The sequence below is a fragment of the Eubalaena glacialis genome, chromosome 1, assembly GCF_028564815.1.
Source record: "Eubalaena glacialis isolate mEubGla1 chromosome 1, mEubGla1.1.hap2.+ XY, whole genome shotgun sequence".
Classification (NCBI taxonomy): domain Eukaryota; kingdom Metazoa; phylum Chordata; class Mammalia; order Artiodactyla; family Balaenidae; genus Eubalaena; species Eubalaena glacialis.
In genome coordinates, this window is record NC_083716.1 from 198,604,661 (window position 1) to 198,622,357 (window position 17,697).

Here is a 17,697-nt window from a genome sequence, read left to right on the forward strand (position 1 = left end):
TTATCACTTAAGCTTTGTAAGTTTTTTGACATTATTGTACTCACCAATCATGATTCTTAAATTTTAAAAATTTATTGCACTCCTTAATATTCATTCAAGGAGCTAGAAAAAATCAATCATAAGTACATTTAGGAAAAAATTGACCTATATATTATTTGCATTTATCAATGTTTTTATTAGGTCATGATTTATTTTATTGAAATATGCACTATAACCTCTTTAAGTTTGTAGTCTGATAGAGGTTATATGGTATCCATGTCATGCACAAAGAGTCATGGAAACAGCATTAAAGTTATTTTGAGCTGGATCCCAGAAGACTCCATGAAGAGCATTTGGGTTGACCTCTGTTAAAACCTATAGGATCAATCTATTGTCAGTATCTATTTACACTGTGTTTTGAATTCAACAAGTTGTTACTTCCATGTGATAACGCTCATTAGAGTCTATAGGTTATTTTTTCACTTCCCTCTTCAAATTCCTGTATTTTATTTCTAATCCTTTTCATCTATTATGGTAATTTTCTTTTTTGGACATGAAATATTTAATAGAGTCAGGTAAGCATAATACCTGCCTAGAGGTAGCACATAAATTCTAAGAATAGTCAACAGTGCATTGCTTTAAATATTTGCTCAGCAAACTGGCAATAGCACCTTAGATGCCTTAACCCCCTGCTCCTTCTTATTTCAGTTTAATCTAATTTAATAAATACACACATATATATATAGTTATAGTTATATTCACACACATGCATTCACTGAACCACCAAGAGACTCTTCATATTTTGCTTCCTAAATTCTAATTTTAAAAATCTTAAATGCCAGATTTATACATTAAATGTTAGGAGAGTTGGAGAGTGGCTAAGACCTTACCCAAGACCTCTTCTCTCATCTGATTTTGACCCAATTGAGAATTAGAACAAATAAAGCAGGTAGATATTTAAATATCACTGTTATTAGTGGTATGTCTAATATTTGGGACTGAATATAGTTTATAGCTGTGGCAAGTGGATTCCATAATACTAACTCTAGGATTAGGCAGTGCAAGGCCTGGGCAGGCTTTCCTCTACAGGAACAAATGCTGTCTCCTCCTAGTAGGTACAATGGGTCCCCTTGTGGGCATCTTTCTTCCAATAGGGGAAAGGGAGAGGAAAGGCCATGAATACAAACGCTAAGTTTCTCCTTTTCTAATTCTTCAGTTGGGCAAGTGAGTGAGGAGAGAGGACAGAAATGTGTGTGTGTGTGTATATATATATATTTATATATATATAAATATATATATATTATATTTATATAAAATATAAAATATATTTTATATTTTATAAATATATTTAATATTTAATATTTATATATAAATAAAATATATTTTATATTTATATATATAAATATATATATTTATATATATATAAAATTCTCCATATATATAATTCATGTATATATACATATTAATATGTATTAAAGGATACAGTTAAATAGATTTGATTTTACTCTGCTATTGAATTTTTTAAAAATAGCACAATCATGTTACAGAACATTTCCATCATCATTTATAGTAAATCCTCTTCTTCTACCTCTAGTCCTAGGTAACATCTGATCAACTCTCTGTTGCTGTAGTTTTGACTTTTCTCAGTATCATACAATATCTGGCCTTTTTGTCTACCTTCTTCCACTGAACATAATGCTTTTGAGATTCATCAAAGCTGGTGTATGTGTCAGTAATTTGCCTTTCTTAATTGCTGACTATTTTATGGTATGGATGTAACAACATTTGCTTTTCCATGTATAATTTGATGAACATTGGATTGTATCTAGTTTTTTGACTGATTTAAATGAAGCCGATATGAACATTTGAGTAGAAATCTTTGCATTGACGTAAATATTTCATATCACTTTTGCAAAACACTGAGGAGTGGTATTCCTGGTTCATATAGTAAGTATACGCTTAACTTTATAAGAAATTGCCAAAGTGTTTTTCAAGGTGGTTATACCATTTTACATTTCACCAACAGTGCACACAGATTCAACCTCCATGTCCTCAAGTCTTTAAAACTATCTAGTTCTCTGTATTGCCCAGATATTTATTTTCAAACTTGTTTTCTAATCATTTCAAGTGTCTGTCCTTGAGAAATACGTAACAATACACAATTTCCCCCCAAATGATCAATTTTGTCTTTTTTTATGGAAATTCGACTTCTTTACTAGTGGAGTAACACACTCAAACAGTGATTTATTCCTTCAGTTTACATTATGTTTAATTTAATCTTTATTTTACATCACTGTTTCATTCTCTTTTGTAATCTTAAGTTGTCTGGTTTGGTGAAGTTGCTGTTTTTTCCTCATAGTTATTTTCCCCTCATGGATACTGATAATCAAGATTTCACTCCTCTAATTTTAAGCTGTTTTATTGGTCCACTAACCCTCATAACAGTACAACTAAAAGTACAGAATGCTTCTATTTTCCACAATCACCTCCCACCAACATATTCCTTAGAAGATCTTATTTATTATTCTTTAATTTCCCTTTCCCACTTCCAATTCTAAAACTTGAAAGTTTTGCACAATATCTGCTAGTTTTAATTCTATATTATGATTATATCCTTCTTTACATGAGGGGTATGTTCTTAAGCTCATGGTCCATGGGATAGAATTCAAGGCATCTGTGAACCTGGGTAGTGTGGTAGAAAAGACTGAATTTAGAATTTAGAATTTAGAATTTATTCACCACAAATGCTTTAAAATTGTTTCCATTGAGACATGGATCTTAATTTTTCTTTCCTTCGTTTTAGTGAGGATTTAGTGGTTTGCTTGACCAATAGATTGGGGTGTAAGTAACACTTTGAGTTTTCTGACACTAGGAGAAAAGAACGTTTGCAACTTTTGCTTAGGTATTGGAAGCTGTTCTTGGAAGTTTCCCTCTTGGAATGCAGTCATCATGATGGGAGAAACCAAAACTGAGCAATAGGCAAATCAGATAACTATCCCCACTGAGCTCTCGGTAGCATTCAGAAGACTGATTAAGTGAGAGAGACAAGTGAGAATCTGCTTAGCTGAGTCCAGTAAACCATAGAACTGTGAGAGATAAAATATAAAAAATAATTTTGAAGCCAATAAGTTTTGGAGTGTTTTAATACACAGAGATAAATAATTGGAACACATGAAAATTTATTTTATATTCACTAATCTTCAACTAAAATGTACATTTGGCAGGTATATGTATAAACAAAAAGACATAGTAGTATTAGCAATACTTTTGATTTGTCACCAATAGAAAACACAGGTGATTTTTTATCACATACAGATAGAATATATATTTTTAAATGCTTTTTACAAATATCACTACTTTGAAATTGTTGTGTTTCTAAGCATGCAGTAGATCTTGTTATTATTATGTTAATAAAGAAGCATATGATAATACACATTTGTTTTTAAAATTTGGTAACTCTAGTTCAATGTAATTATAATCCTAATCTAATTCTATATAATTTTCTTTGTAATCCTAAAATTTTAACTGTAGACATTTAAAAACATTATTCTGAAAGAGGGTTCTTAGGCTTCAAATGACCTCAAAGAAGCCCATGACACAAATATTGTTAAAAAACCTGCTTTGTAGCAAGTCTCTTTTTTCCAAAAGAATCTTTACTTAGCACTTCTATTACAAATGTCCATTCCTTTAGACTTAATAATATGGTTAAAAGTATGGGAGAAAAATATGTTTAGGTAGAGTGTTAGATTAAAAATTAGAGTGTTTGAATACTTGTGTATGTTTGTGTCTGTGTGTGTATGGGTGTGTGTCTATAGCTATCAGTTTATCTCTTGTAGAAGTTACCAAATTTCACAGTTGTGTGTAGATCAGATATATCCAGTGGTATCTCTTTATTTTTGATGCCAGTAGTAGCATAAATGATCACTACTCTGAACTGCTATTTCCCTAATTCCCTGCCCAGAAGTTTTTAAACAAAGTTTATGTTGAGAGAACATAGGAGACAAAGACATTTTTAAAATCACTAGAGAGGTCATCTTCAAGTTAAATAAATAACAGGATGCATTTTTCTTAAAATAACATTCTTTCTAACAATAAATATTTTCATAGCTTGAGGAAATTCTATAAAATAATCTACAAGTGAGGACAGACAGTTAAGCTGCTATGACAAACAACCTCAGAACTCAGTGGTTTAAATAACAAAAGTGTATTTATTGCTTATATATAGACAGTTGCAATTCCATGTGACATTCAGGGTAGCCATCTGCCTCAGGAGGATGCCGTTTCACTTCCTTATCAGTGCAGGCTTCCTCCGTGGCTGCAGCAGGAAAGAGGGTGCTAGACACACTCGTATCAGAATTAAATGCGTGTGCCCAGCCAGGGCGACACATGTCGTATCATCTCACTTTAACAGAGGAAGACTCTTGCAAATGCCTCATGTGTCAAGAAAGGGGAGAACTGGAATTCTTGCTGAGCAGCTTTATCTTCCATAAACATGTTTACAAACAGTTAAAGTTAACACAATTCTTAGGGTTAAAGGTTATATACAAATGTTTAAAGACAGGCTCTGAAGTAAAGGAGTTGACAAAAAACATCCTTATACCTTTACATTGATTACTAGAAAGACAAAACAGATCTGCAACTTATTGTAAATGATAGAGCATGGTAAATTTAATTTTTGTGAACCTTCACCTAAGTGTGATTAGTAATTTAACAGGCAGGTTCTCTTAGCTCACAGGATTATCAATATTCTGTGTCCTTCATCTTTCTTAATCTCACAAAGAGAAGCAATTTACTGTATGGCATTTGAATGAACAAAGTATTTTTATGCCCAAAGCATATGTGCGAAACTCTTGATCTATGTCAAAATCGTGAATTTTCATAAAGATTGAATGATAAGAGATATATATTATTTTATTCTTAATGTTTCTTGCCAAAAAGGAGCCCTAAACTTTCTGATCCCATTATCTATTTCTCTTAACACCACCCCTACACACACACACACACACACACACACACACACACAAAGCCAAAGGAAGGCAAAGACAAAAAAAAGACTCAATCAGAAAACATTGAAGCAAACAAACATCATCAAGAAAGAGTACAAATGAGTTAAAGTTCAAAAGAATTGGCTTTCTAAATTAAAAATATTTTTAAAGTAGCCATATTAAAAGAAAAAGGAAAATAAATGCCAAACTTAACCAGATTTTCATCACTCTCTTCATAGCAGGAAAAGAGCAACTTTCACAGATGTTTATTATATTCATAAATATACATAAACAGAGATATAACAAAATCAGGAATAAAGTTGTTATTCCTAAGGGGTCCAATTCTGTGAGACAAGGTCAAGGATTTATTATTCTGGGGAAAAGAACCAGACTAGATGACCTTATTTTATTTATTTAACTTAATGTGGAAATGTTTATATTTTTCTTGGACTGTAACAGTACCTAACATGATGAAAGCTGAGCAAAGTGTCAGTTTCTTCTTCTAAAGCAAGTGTTGTGAATGTACATAATAGAAGAACTTCTGTGTTACAATAAGTATCTGTATATCACAGTGATTAAGAGTGAGGGTGAGATCTTTAGAGCCAGACTGCCTGAGGTGATATTTTATCTTAACCCTGCCATTTTGCATGATGTGTTGCCTCTGAGCATGTTACATAAGTTCACTGTGCCTCTGAGCCTTTTAGATAATCTGTATGTGCCTTAATTTCCTCATCAGTAACATGGAGATAATAATATTACCTAACTTATTAAAATTTTTGATAATTAAATGGGTCACTTCATATAAAGTATTCACATCCAATAAATGTTTCCTATTCATATTTAACCATTATTATTATCATGATCCTCCTTCTCATCATGAAAGCCTCTCCTCTGATGGTCTTATTATTATTTACCTGTGATATCCCTTCCCTCCACATTGACTGTCCATCCTCCAGTCATTCCACCCTGCTTGACACACACTAAAGTTGTTCTATATCTATATCACAGTACCTAGGTTATTTAAAAGTCAGTTCGTTTTGTGCATGGTATTTTCAAACATTTGGTAAGATTTCAGTATCTTTTGGATGATGTTGATTTATGATCATATTTTGTTGGGGTCAGAATACAGCTATTTTCCCCATTGTTATACACATTTGGTTGACAAAACTTTATATTGTACCTTTTATTATGCCTTATATATAAAAAATTAAGTACTGTGCATATATTTATGCACACAAAAGCATATGTATACATATTTGTAAGTGCTGAAAAGAAAACTTGACAAATAAGCTTATTAACTGTTCATCATGGGATAATCCTTGTTCTAACAACTTTAAGTATATTATCTTATTTGATCTATTTGACTTTTACAATTGCTCTGTGAGGTCAATACCATAACAAATCCTATTTTATGTATGGGACATTATACCTCAAGGAGAGTAAGTTACCAACCTTTACATTGTAACAAGGGATCCCAGAATAACTGACTTCACAGCCTTATGCTACTGCACATACAGCTTTATAATGTCTGACCCACCCAGTGGGGTGTTCATCTTGTTCTCTGTTATCTCCACAGTGTTACAATGCCATCTAGTATACAGTAGGTGCTCAATAAATATTTATTAGCATAAATTAGAAATTTTAATGGAAAAGAATTCTATTCAGTAGCAAAAACAAAACAAAAACAAAAACAAAACCCACAAAAACCACAAAACAAAGTATTTAGGAAGAAGCATAACAGTAAATAGGTTACTTATGTTACCTGTAAAGGAAAGCACTTTTTTTTTGAATTTTATTTTATTTTTTATACAGCAGGTTCTTATTAGTTATCCATTTTATACATATTAGTGTATATATGTCAATTTCAATCTCCCAATTCATCACACCACAACCACACCCCTGCCACTGTCCCCCCCTAGTGTCCATACGTTTGTTCTCTACATCTGTGTCGCTATTTCTGCCCTGCAAACCAGTTCATCTGTACCATTTTTCTAGGTTCCACATGTATGCATTAATATACGATATTTGTTTTTCTCTTTCTGACTTACTTCACTCTGTATGACAGTCTCTAGATCCATCCACATCTCTACAAATGACCTAATTTCATTCCTTTTTATGGCTGAGTAATATTCCATTGTATATATGTACCACATCTTCTTTTTCCATTCATCTGTTGATGGGCATTTAGGTTGCTTCAGTGACGTGGCTATTGTAAATAGTGCTGCGATAAACATTGGGGTGCATGTGTCTTTTTGAATTATGGTTTTCTCAGGGTATATGCCCAGTAGTGGGATTGCTGGGTCATATGGTAGTTCTATTTTTAGTTTTTTAAGGAACGTCCATACTGTTCTCCATAGTGGCTGTATCAATTTACATTCCCACCAACAGTGCAAGAGGGTTCCCTTTTCTCCACACCCTCTCCAGCATTTATTTTTTGTAGATTTTCTGATGATGCCCATTCTAACTGGCATGAGGTGATACCTCATTGTCATTTTGATTTTCATTTCTCTAATAATTAGTGATGTTGAGCAGCTTTTCATGTGCTTCTTGGCCATCTGTATTTCTTCTTTGGAGAAATGTCTGTTTAGGTCTTCTGCCCATTTTTTGATTGAGTTGATTGTTTTCTTAATATTGAGCTGCGTGAGCTGTTTATATATTTTGGAGATTAATCCTTTATCTGTTCATTCATTTGCAAATATTTTCTCCCATTCTGAGGGTTGTCTATTTGCCTTGTTTGTAGTTTCCTTTGCTTTACAAAACCTTTTAAGTTTCATTAGGTCCCATTTTTTAATTTTTGTTTTTACTTCCATTACTCTAGGAGGTGGATCAAAAAAGATCTTGTGATTTATGTCAGAGTGTTCTTCCTATGCTTTACTCTAAGAGTTTTATACTGTCCGGTCTTACATTTAGGTCTCTAATCCATTTTGATTTTATATTTGTGTATGGTGTTAGGGAGTGTTCTAGTGTCATTCTTTTACATGGAACTGTCCAGTTTTCCCAGCATCACTTATTGAAGAGACTGTCTTTCTCCATTGTATATCCTGCATCCTTTGTCATAGATTAGTTGACCATAGGTGCGTGAGTTTATCTCTGGACTTTCTATCCTGTTCCATTGATCTATATTTCTGTTTTTGTGCCAGTATCATACTGTCCTGATTACTGTAGCTTCGTAGTATAGTCTGAAATCGGGAGCCTGATTCCTCCAGCTCCGTTTTTCTTTCTCAAGATTGCTTTGGCTATTCGGGATCTTTTGTGTTTCCAAACAAATTATGAAATTTTATGTTCTAGTTCTGTGAAAAATGCCATTGGTAGTTTGATAGGGATTGCCTTGAATCTGTAGATTGCTTTGGGTAGTATAGTCATTTTCACATTGTTGATTCTTCCAATCGAAGAACATGGTATATCTCTCCATCTATTTGTATCATCTTTAATTTTTTTCATCAGTGTCTTATAGTTTTCTGCCTGCAGGTCTTTTGTTTCCTTAGGTAGGTTTATTCTTAGGTATTTTATTCTTTTTGTTGCAATGGTAAATGGGAGTGTTTCCTTAATTTCTCTTTCAGATTTTTCATCATTAGTGTATAGGAATGCAAGAGATTTCTGTGCATTAATTTTGTATCCTGCAACTTTACCAAATTCACTGATTAGCTCTAGTAGTTTTCTGGTGACCTCTTTAGGATTCTCTATGTATAGTATCATGTCATCTGCAAACAGTGACAGTTTTACTTCTTCTTTCCCAGTTTGTATTCCTTTTATTTCTTTTTCTTCTCTGATTACCGTGACTAGGACCTCCAAAACTATGTTGAATAATAGTGGTGAGAGTGGACATCCTTGTCTTGTTCCTGATCTTAGAGGAAATGCTTTCAGTTTTTCACCATTGAGAATGATGTTTGCTGTGGGTTTGTCGTATATGGCCTTTATTATGTTGAGGTAGGTTCCCTCTGTGCCTACTTTCTGGAGAGTTTTTATCATAAATGGGTGTTGAATCTTGTCAAAAGCCTTTTCTGCATCTATTGAGATGATCATATGGTTTTTATTCTTCAATTTGTTAATATGGTGTATCACATTGATTGATTTGCGTATATTGAAGAATCCTTGCATCCCTGGGATAAATCCCACTTAATCATGGTGTATGATCCTTTTAATGTGCTGTTGGATTCTGTTTGCTAGTATTTTGTTGAGGATTTTTGTGTGTATATTTGTCAGTGATATTGGTCTGTAATTTTCTTTTTTTGTAGTATCTTTGTCTGGTTTTGGCATCAGGGTGATGGTGGCCTCATAGAATGAGTTTGGGAGTGTTCCTTCCTCTGCAGGTTTTTGGAAGAGTTTGAGAAAGATGGGTGTTAGCTCTTCTCTAAATGTTTGGTAGAATTCACCTGTGAAGCCATCTGTTCCTGGACTTTTGTTGGAAGATTTTTAATCACAGTTTCAATTTCAATGCTTGTGATTGGTCTGTTCATATTTTCTATTTCTTCCTGGTTCAGTCTTGGAAGGTTATACCTTTCTAAGAATTTGTCCATTTCTTCCAGGTTGTCCATTTTATTGGCAGAGAGTTGCTTGTAGTAGGCTCTTAGGATGCTTTGTATTTCTGCGGTGTCTGTTGTAACTTCTCCTTTTCATTTCTAATTTTATTGATTTGAGTCCTCTCCCACTTTTTCTTGATGAGTCTGGCTAATGGTTTATCAATTTTGCTTATCTGCTCAAAGATCCAGCTTTTAGTTTTATTGATCTTTGCTATTGTTTTCTTTGTTTCTATTTCATTTATTTCTGCTCTGATCTTTATGATTTCTTTCCTTCTACTAACTTTGGGTTTTGTTTGTTGTTCTTTCTCTAGTTCCTTTAGGTGTAAGGTTAGATTGTTTATTTGAGATTTTTCTTGTTTCTTGAGGTAGGCTTGTATTGCTATAAACTTCCCTCTTAGAACTGCTTTTGCTACATCCCATAGGTTTTGGGTCATCGTGTTTTCGTTGTAATTTGTCTGTAGGTATTTTTTGATTTCCTCTCTGATTTCTTTAGTGATCTCTTGGTTATTTAGTAACATACTGTTTAGCCTCCATGTGTTTGTGTTTTTTACGTTTTTTTCACTGTATTTAACTTCTAATCTTGTTAGTGTTGTGGTTAGAAAAGATGCTTGATCTGATTTCAATTTTCTTAAATTTGTTGTGGCTTGATTCGTGACCCACGATGTGAACTATCCTGGAGAATGTTCCGTGTGCACTTGAGAAGAAAGTGTAATCTGCTGTTTTTGGATGGAATGTCCTATAAATATCAATTAAATCTATCTGGTCTTTTGTGTCATTTAAAGCTTCTGTTCCCTTATTAATTTTCTGTTTGAATGATCTGTCCATTGGTGTAAGTGAGGTGTTAAAGTCTCCCAGTATTATTGTGTTACTGTTGATTTCCTTTTTTATAGCTGTTAGCAGTTGCCTTGTGTATTGAGGTGCTGCTATGTTGGGTGCATATATATTTATAATTGTTATATCTTCTTCTGGATTGATCCCTTGATCATTATGTAGTGTCCTTCCTTGTCTCTTTTAACATTCTTTATTTTAAAGTCTATTTTATCTGATACGAGTATTGCTACTCCAGCTTTCTTTTGATTTCCATTTGCATGGAATATCTTTTTCCATCCCCTCACTTTCAGTCTGTATGTGTCCCTACGTCTGAAGTGGGTTTCTTGTAGACAGCATATATATGAGTCTTGTTTTTGTATCCATTCAGTGAGCCTGTGTCTTTTGGTTGGAGCATTTAATCCTTTCACGTTTAAGGTAATTATCGATATGTATGTTCCTATTACCATTTTCTTAATTGTTATGGGTTTGTTTTTGTAAGTCTTTTATTCTCTTGTGTTTCACACTTAGAGAAGTTCCTTTAGCATTTGTTGTAGAGATGGTTTTGTGGTGCTGAATTCTCTTAGCTTTTGCTGTCTGTAAAGCTTTTGATTTCTCCATCGAATCTGAATGAGATCCTTGCAGGGTAGAGTAACCTTGGTTGTAGGTTCTTCCCGTTCATCACTTTAAATGTATCATGCCACTGCCTTCTGGCTTATAGAGTTTCTGCTGAGAAATCAGTTTTAACCTTGTGGGAGTTCCCTTGTATGTTATTTGTCATTTTTCCCTTGTTGCTTTCAATAATTTTTCTTTGTCTTTAGTTTTTGTCAATTTGATTACTATGTGTCTTGGCATGTTTCTCCTTGGTTTTATCCTGCTTGGGACTCTCTGCACTTCCTGGACTTGGGTTGCTATTTCCTTTCCCATGTTAGCGAAGTTTTCAACTATAATCTCTTCAAATATTTTCTCTGGTCCTTCTCTCTCTCTTCTCCTTCTGGGACCCCTATAATGCGAATGGTGTTGCGTTTAATGTTGTCCCAGGGGTCTCTTAGGCTACCTTCATTTCTTTTCATTCTTTTTTCTTTATTCTGTTCCACAGCAGTGAATTCCACCATTCTGTCTTCCAGGTCACTTAACCGTTCTTCTGCATCAGTTATTGTGCTATTGATTCCTTCCAGTGTATTTTTCATTTCAGTTATTGTATTGTTCATCTCTGTTTGTTTGTTCTTTAATTCTTCTAAGTGTTTGTTCTTTAATTCTTCTAGGTCTTTGTTGAACATTTCTTGCATCTTCTCGATCTTTGCCTCCATTCTTTTTCCGAGGTCCTGGTTCATCTTCACTATCATTATTCTGAAAGCTTTTTTGGAAGGTTGCCTATCTCCACTTCATTTAGTTGTTTTTCTGGGGTTTTATCTTGTTCCTTCATCTGGTCCCTCTCCCTTTTCATCTTGTCTTTCTTTCTGTGAATGTAGTTTTTGTCCCATAGGCTGCAGGATTGTAGTTCTTCTTGCTTCTGCTGTCTGCCCTCTGGTGAATGAGGCTATCTAAGACCTTGTGCAAGCCTCCTGATGGGAGAGAGTGGTGGTGGGTAGAGCTGGGTGTTGCTCTGGTGGGCAGAGCTCAGTAAAACTTTAATCTGCTTGTCTGCTGATGGGTGGGGCTGGGTTCCCTCCCTGTTGGTTGTTTGGCCTGAGGTGACCAAACACTGGAGCCTACTGGGCTCTTTGGTGGGGCTAATGGCAGACTCTGGGAAGGCTCATGCCAAGGAGTACTTCCCAGAACTTCTGCTGCCAGTGTCCTTGTCCTCCCAGTGAGCCACAGCCACCACCCTGCCTCTGCAGGAGACCCTCCAACACTAGCAGGTAGGTCTGGTTCAGTCTCCTATGGGGTCACTGCTCCTTCCCTTGGGTCCCATTGTGCACACTACTTTGTGTGTGCCCTCCAAGAGTGGAGTCTCTGTTTCCCCCAGTCCTGTCAAAGTCCTGCAATCAAATCCCACTAGGCTTCAAAGTCTGATTCTCTAGGAATTCCTCCTCCCGTTGCTGGACTCCCAGGTTGGGAAGCCTGACGTGGGACTTAGAACCTTCACTCCAGTGGGTGGACTTCTGTGGTATAAGTGTTTTCCAGTTTGTGAGTCACCCACCCAGCAGTTATGGGATTTGATTTTATTGTGATTGCGCCCCTCCTACCATCTCATTGTGGCTTCTCATTTGTCTTTGGATGTGGGATACCTTTTTCGGTGAGTTCCAGTGTCTTCCTGTCGATGATTGTTTAGCAGTTAGTTGTGATTTTGGTGCTCTCGCAAGAGGGAGTGAGTGCACGTCCTTCTACTCAGCCATCTTGAACCAATCTCCTAAAGGAACACTCTTAAACTTACTCAAGAACATGAAGAATACCATTACTGTGTGTTGCTGAATTGGCATGAGGTGATGCAAGAACCATGCACAGGTGAATCTTCATCAGCCAACAGATGTGGTTCTATGGGTCTGTTTCTTTCAAGGAACTTCTACCTTCCAGTAGGGCAAGGAGCTCTGCCCCAGACTCAGCCCTATGGAAGTCACTACACATCGCCCCGGAGGCTCAGCGCAGCAGCCACATCAATAAATATTTTTGAATGAATAAATTAATCTATTACCTTGCACCTGTTCATCATTATTATTAAGTTGCTCAAACACTATTTACTGCTTGTCTTGATTTATTTATTTGAGAGAGAGGGAGCTGTGTTAATATCTCTCACTATGGTTGTGGATTTGTGATATTTTTCTCAAAAATTTAATCGTATTGTATTGTGTTATTTTAATATGTTGTGTTAAATTGTATTAAAATCATTATAGTCTGTATTTATTGTTGGCTTGTCTTTTTACCATCATTAAATGCATAGATTCTTTTCCTCATGTTGTTTTGTTTGATATTACTATTGTTCATTTGCTGCTGTCTTCCTTGGCTTTACTCATCGAATAGGCACTGCTTGTGCCTTAGACAGGGTCTCCTTAGGGAGTTGTCTTGCCTCAGGAGAGAGTCAGCATGTGCAAACCCGATTTTGCTTTTCCAAGCAGTCCTCTGCCCACGGCCTCTTTGCTTCTTCTGCTCTTCACTCCCACCACCCCAGGAGCTAAGCTCTCTCTGTGTTGTGCCCATCTTGGGCCATGGTTTCTCTCACAGGCTCTGGACTGTCATTCTCAGGGCTGTTTCACTCTACCCTGCTTGCTTTCATCCCCACTGGAATTCCACACTGTCTGGCCACCTGATAATTTTCCTGGTTTGGGAGTGGATAGTCACTTAGGCTAAACTTACTTTTGTTCACTTCTATGTTTGGCACAGGGTAGTGTCATGGCAGCTTGTGCTCATTGGACTGTCTTGAAACCTGGACCTTAGCATGTACTTGAAACGGGATCTACTTTTCTATTTCTGGACAACACTATTAGTTATTACTTACATGTGAAAGGAAGAACTGAGTTATTTGTCACTAAATCATGTTTCTTTCTGAAATCAAAATAGATATTGGGACTCATTTTGTTAATTAATTTCACAAAAGTATTTTAGTAAGTGGCACCAATCCTGTAACAATCAGACATGAAATATCCCTTCCACCATTTTGACTATGGAGAAAATTGAGATTTAGCTCAGAGATCTTCATCACAATATGTGAGAAAACCTCCGTATCTTAAAATAGGTTTCTTTACAGTCTGCCACATAAATGAGCCTACCTATAAATAGTGACTGGCATCCATGTATGTGGACATATAAGATGCAATATCTGTATTAACATGACTTTTAAATTTTGATATGTTTATTGTTTTATTCCAATTTTATTTCATATCTAAACTTTTATATTTTCAGGGATATATACAGATATTTAAATATTCTTCTTCAACTGGGTAAAATGAGCCCAAGGAGTCAAAATCCTTTTGATTTTAGTATCTTTTAGCCTATACCTTATCAAGGAGATTTGCCATGGGTACTAAGTAGAACATCCTAATGTCAAATGTATTAATGAAATGCAAGTCTCTTAACCAACTTCCTGCCTTGGCTTAAGGCTACCTCTGAGTTCTCCTGCCAAGGATAAATTTAACACAATTTGTGATGTGGAAATATTATACTTTAGCTGTTTTTATAACTGTGACTTCTTCCTTGGAGACTTACTGAAGAAGTTTTCTGTCCTTACTTCTGTCTTTGATCTAAGGCTGTCAGAACTTCATTTACATTTCAGACTCTCTGGTTAAATACATGTCCTTTGGGTTTTGAAAAACTTTCAGATGACAGAATTGGACATAAAGCATATAAATGTCATGATCTATTGAAGTATTGGGTACTACATTTCATCCTCTTTGTATAGTGCTTGTCTGATATGTGTTTGTATATATATATGTGTATGCATACACATATATAAATACCTATGCATGTACACACACATATACACAAACTTTAGATTCCATTTTTTAAAAAACTCCATATGATGCAATTACTAATATTGTATTTTGAAGAATAGCTTTAATTTTGGTTTTGCAGTCACTCTGACTTTGCAAAACAAAATACTGTTGTTGCCTCAGTTTTGGCATTTCTTTTAAGAAGCACTTGTGTTACTAGAATTGTATTTCAAAATCAGCTTTCTTGATATGTTTACATTATTTTACCTGATAATTTTTTTGTTAAGATAATTGGGTTTTTTTGAGATTACTGCTAACATGCTACTTCTTCTGGTTTGTTTTACTTAATATGCTACAGAAGAGTTGATATAAATATACTTGTCTTTCTTTTGATAATAATCTAAACTGTTGGTAATATGTTTCCCATTTTAGGTAGCTATGGCCTCAGACAATTAGTATCCATTATTTTTAAACTCACTGGTTTTGTAAATATAATTAAAATACTTTCAGTTTGAAAAAAGTAAATAAAATCTAATGAGAGCAGCTATAAAAGTAGTATTGCAGTTTAATCTAAAACTTTCCCAAAGCTCAATGTTAAATTAGTTGGATCTACCAGATTGTGAAAAATACAATTTCTGTGTTTTAAACAGGGGCAGCAAGTAGCATTTCTTAAATATAAATGTTATTGGAATATCCTGTGTAATTTCTAATTTAAAAAATAGTTTAATATTAGCTTATTTTAGACAATATAAACCAGGTGATTTTAATTATTCACTATCTTTACTGTTGTTTATAACACACTTGTCTCAGCCTACCCCTTGAGAAGGTTAAAGAGTGAGCAACAAAAATTCAGTCAATTGTTCAAATAGTTTGTGTGAAGTTTTTTCCTCCATGAATTTAGTGAAGAAAATTACTAACACAAACTGTTAGACAATAAGAAAAATAATAAAAGTCGATTAAAAAAATGGAAAAAGCAACATGGTAATGTAGAGTAATAGGCAGTAGAAGAAATAGGAATTAAGCCAGGGTTAAATAACCAAACCAAAATTTTCATAAAAATTTCATTGCAGAGGTCAACTTTTAATAGAATATAGGACATTTTAGACAAAAAAGAAAATGTGAAAAATTGGAACTTGATATATAAAATTTAATAAAGAATTATCTACTAACATTGACTTCAAATATAACTTTGTGTTGTGTTACTATTAAGTTCTAAAAAAATTGTGGTTTTAAGCATTTATGAACATTAATAACCTTAACATGTTTAGATGCAATAATAACTTTAAAATAAAATACAAAAATAAATGGTTTTCATTGTTTTAAAGGTTATCTTTCTTACCCTCATCACAATTTATTGAAATGTAATTTTTAAACTTTCTGCTTAAAACAAATAAACACAAACTAAAAGCAAATATAGTGAAGAGAAAGAAGAGTCTAGTAGACATCATTTTTCATGCTTTTCAACACTTTATCCCTCAGTATGCCAACAAAATACAGTTATCCTTTCTGGGAGAGGAGGAAAAGAAGATACCTGAGGAGACTCTCAAACACATGGTACTTCCTTCTGTTCTATTGGGCACTGAGAGTGCTCAATAAGGAATCATCTCATTTATTTATCAAGTAGTTGTCACATGACTCAAGCCAGGACAACCAGAAGCCTTCCTAAGACTAGTTACTCTTCTTTGAGTTAGAGATTTTCCCCCTATCTTTGGGATCTTCAGCTGAAGGAACAGTAACTAATTTAAACCAAAGTTATATTCCTATCCCTTTTAATTATAAAAACACCCTGAATAGAAATCTGGAAGAATTGCATTACAAGTGACATACCCTAAATGGTGGAATTTTCCATGTCAGTGTGTAATTGACACAGTGAGTCTTTCCCATTTATTTCCTGAGAGATCATTGATCATTGCAATGTGGTGAAAAAGCTGTTCTGAGACCATGTATTCTCTAAATGCAAATTCAATAGGAATCTCCTAAAACTTTAAGGGGATTTTTTGGTCTGTTTTGGCTTGGTTTTGGTTTTGGTTTTGGTTTGTTTTGCAAAATAATGTCAGGCCTGGCGAAGAAAGCCAAAGAATATTTTTGTTATCATTAAGGCAATCTCCTGGCCATTAAACCTGCACACTAATAGGAAGCAGCTTGTTCAAGTGGTCAGTCTTTAAAAGAGAAATCCTCTGTATCACTCTTTCAGATATTGCCATTAGGACATAGACAATGGGGGTCCCAGAATTCTATATCCTCTTTTGGATTTGCTCAGATATTTCCTTCTGATTTTACTAAAAACCCTCCAGGAAGATCACTTAGCACCAACTTGCTCTCTTGAAGATCGCACTGGGCAGGTTTCAATAATCACTGGAGGGATGACTTGAGTGCACTTTCTGTCTTTGGCTAAGGCCATACTCTTATCTTCTTGCACCTGTTTGGCTACCTAGACCCTCTGCAGTAGCTGCTTTTTGTTCTTCATGACTCCTAGGATATGCCTTTTAAAATCATATGAAAACAGATTCACATCTAGTTAAAATAAATTGGAGGCTACTGGAAATTGAAATGATAGTTTGCTGAGTTTTAGAAATAGTTGGAAGTTACCAGGCAGATTCTCAATTTTATTTTTCTTTTTTTCAAGTTTAATGGGACAGTTGATGTTATTTTAAGTAATTTTTAAAATAAAATCATCCCATTTATCACATGACAGAGAAAATTTTATATCTTTTGTTATTCATGACTCTATTTACATTTTGACAAAGAGTAACCCACTTTTTTTTTTAACATCTTTACTGGAGTATAATTGCTTTACATTGTTGTGTTAGTTGCTGTTGTATAACAAAGTGGATCAGCAATACGTATACATATATCCCCATATCCCCTCCCTCTTGCGTTGAAAACATATAATATAAATTCTAAAAGCAATTCATAAAAAAGAGGATTCCTCTTTATGTGTATGTGCACAGATTCTCGTGGTTTCTACCCAGAATTTATGTGACTAGTTGGATAATCAATTCAGGTGGCAGCACACCCAAATGTTAAATGTATCCTGCC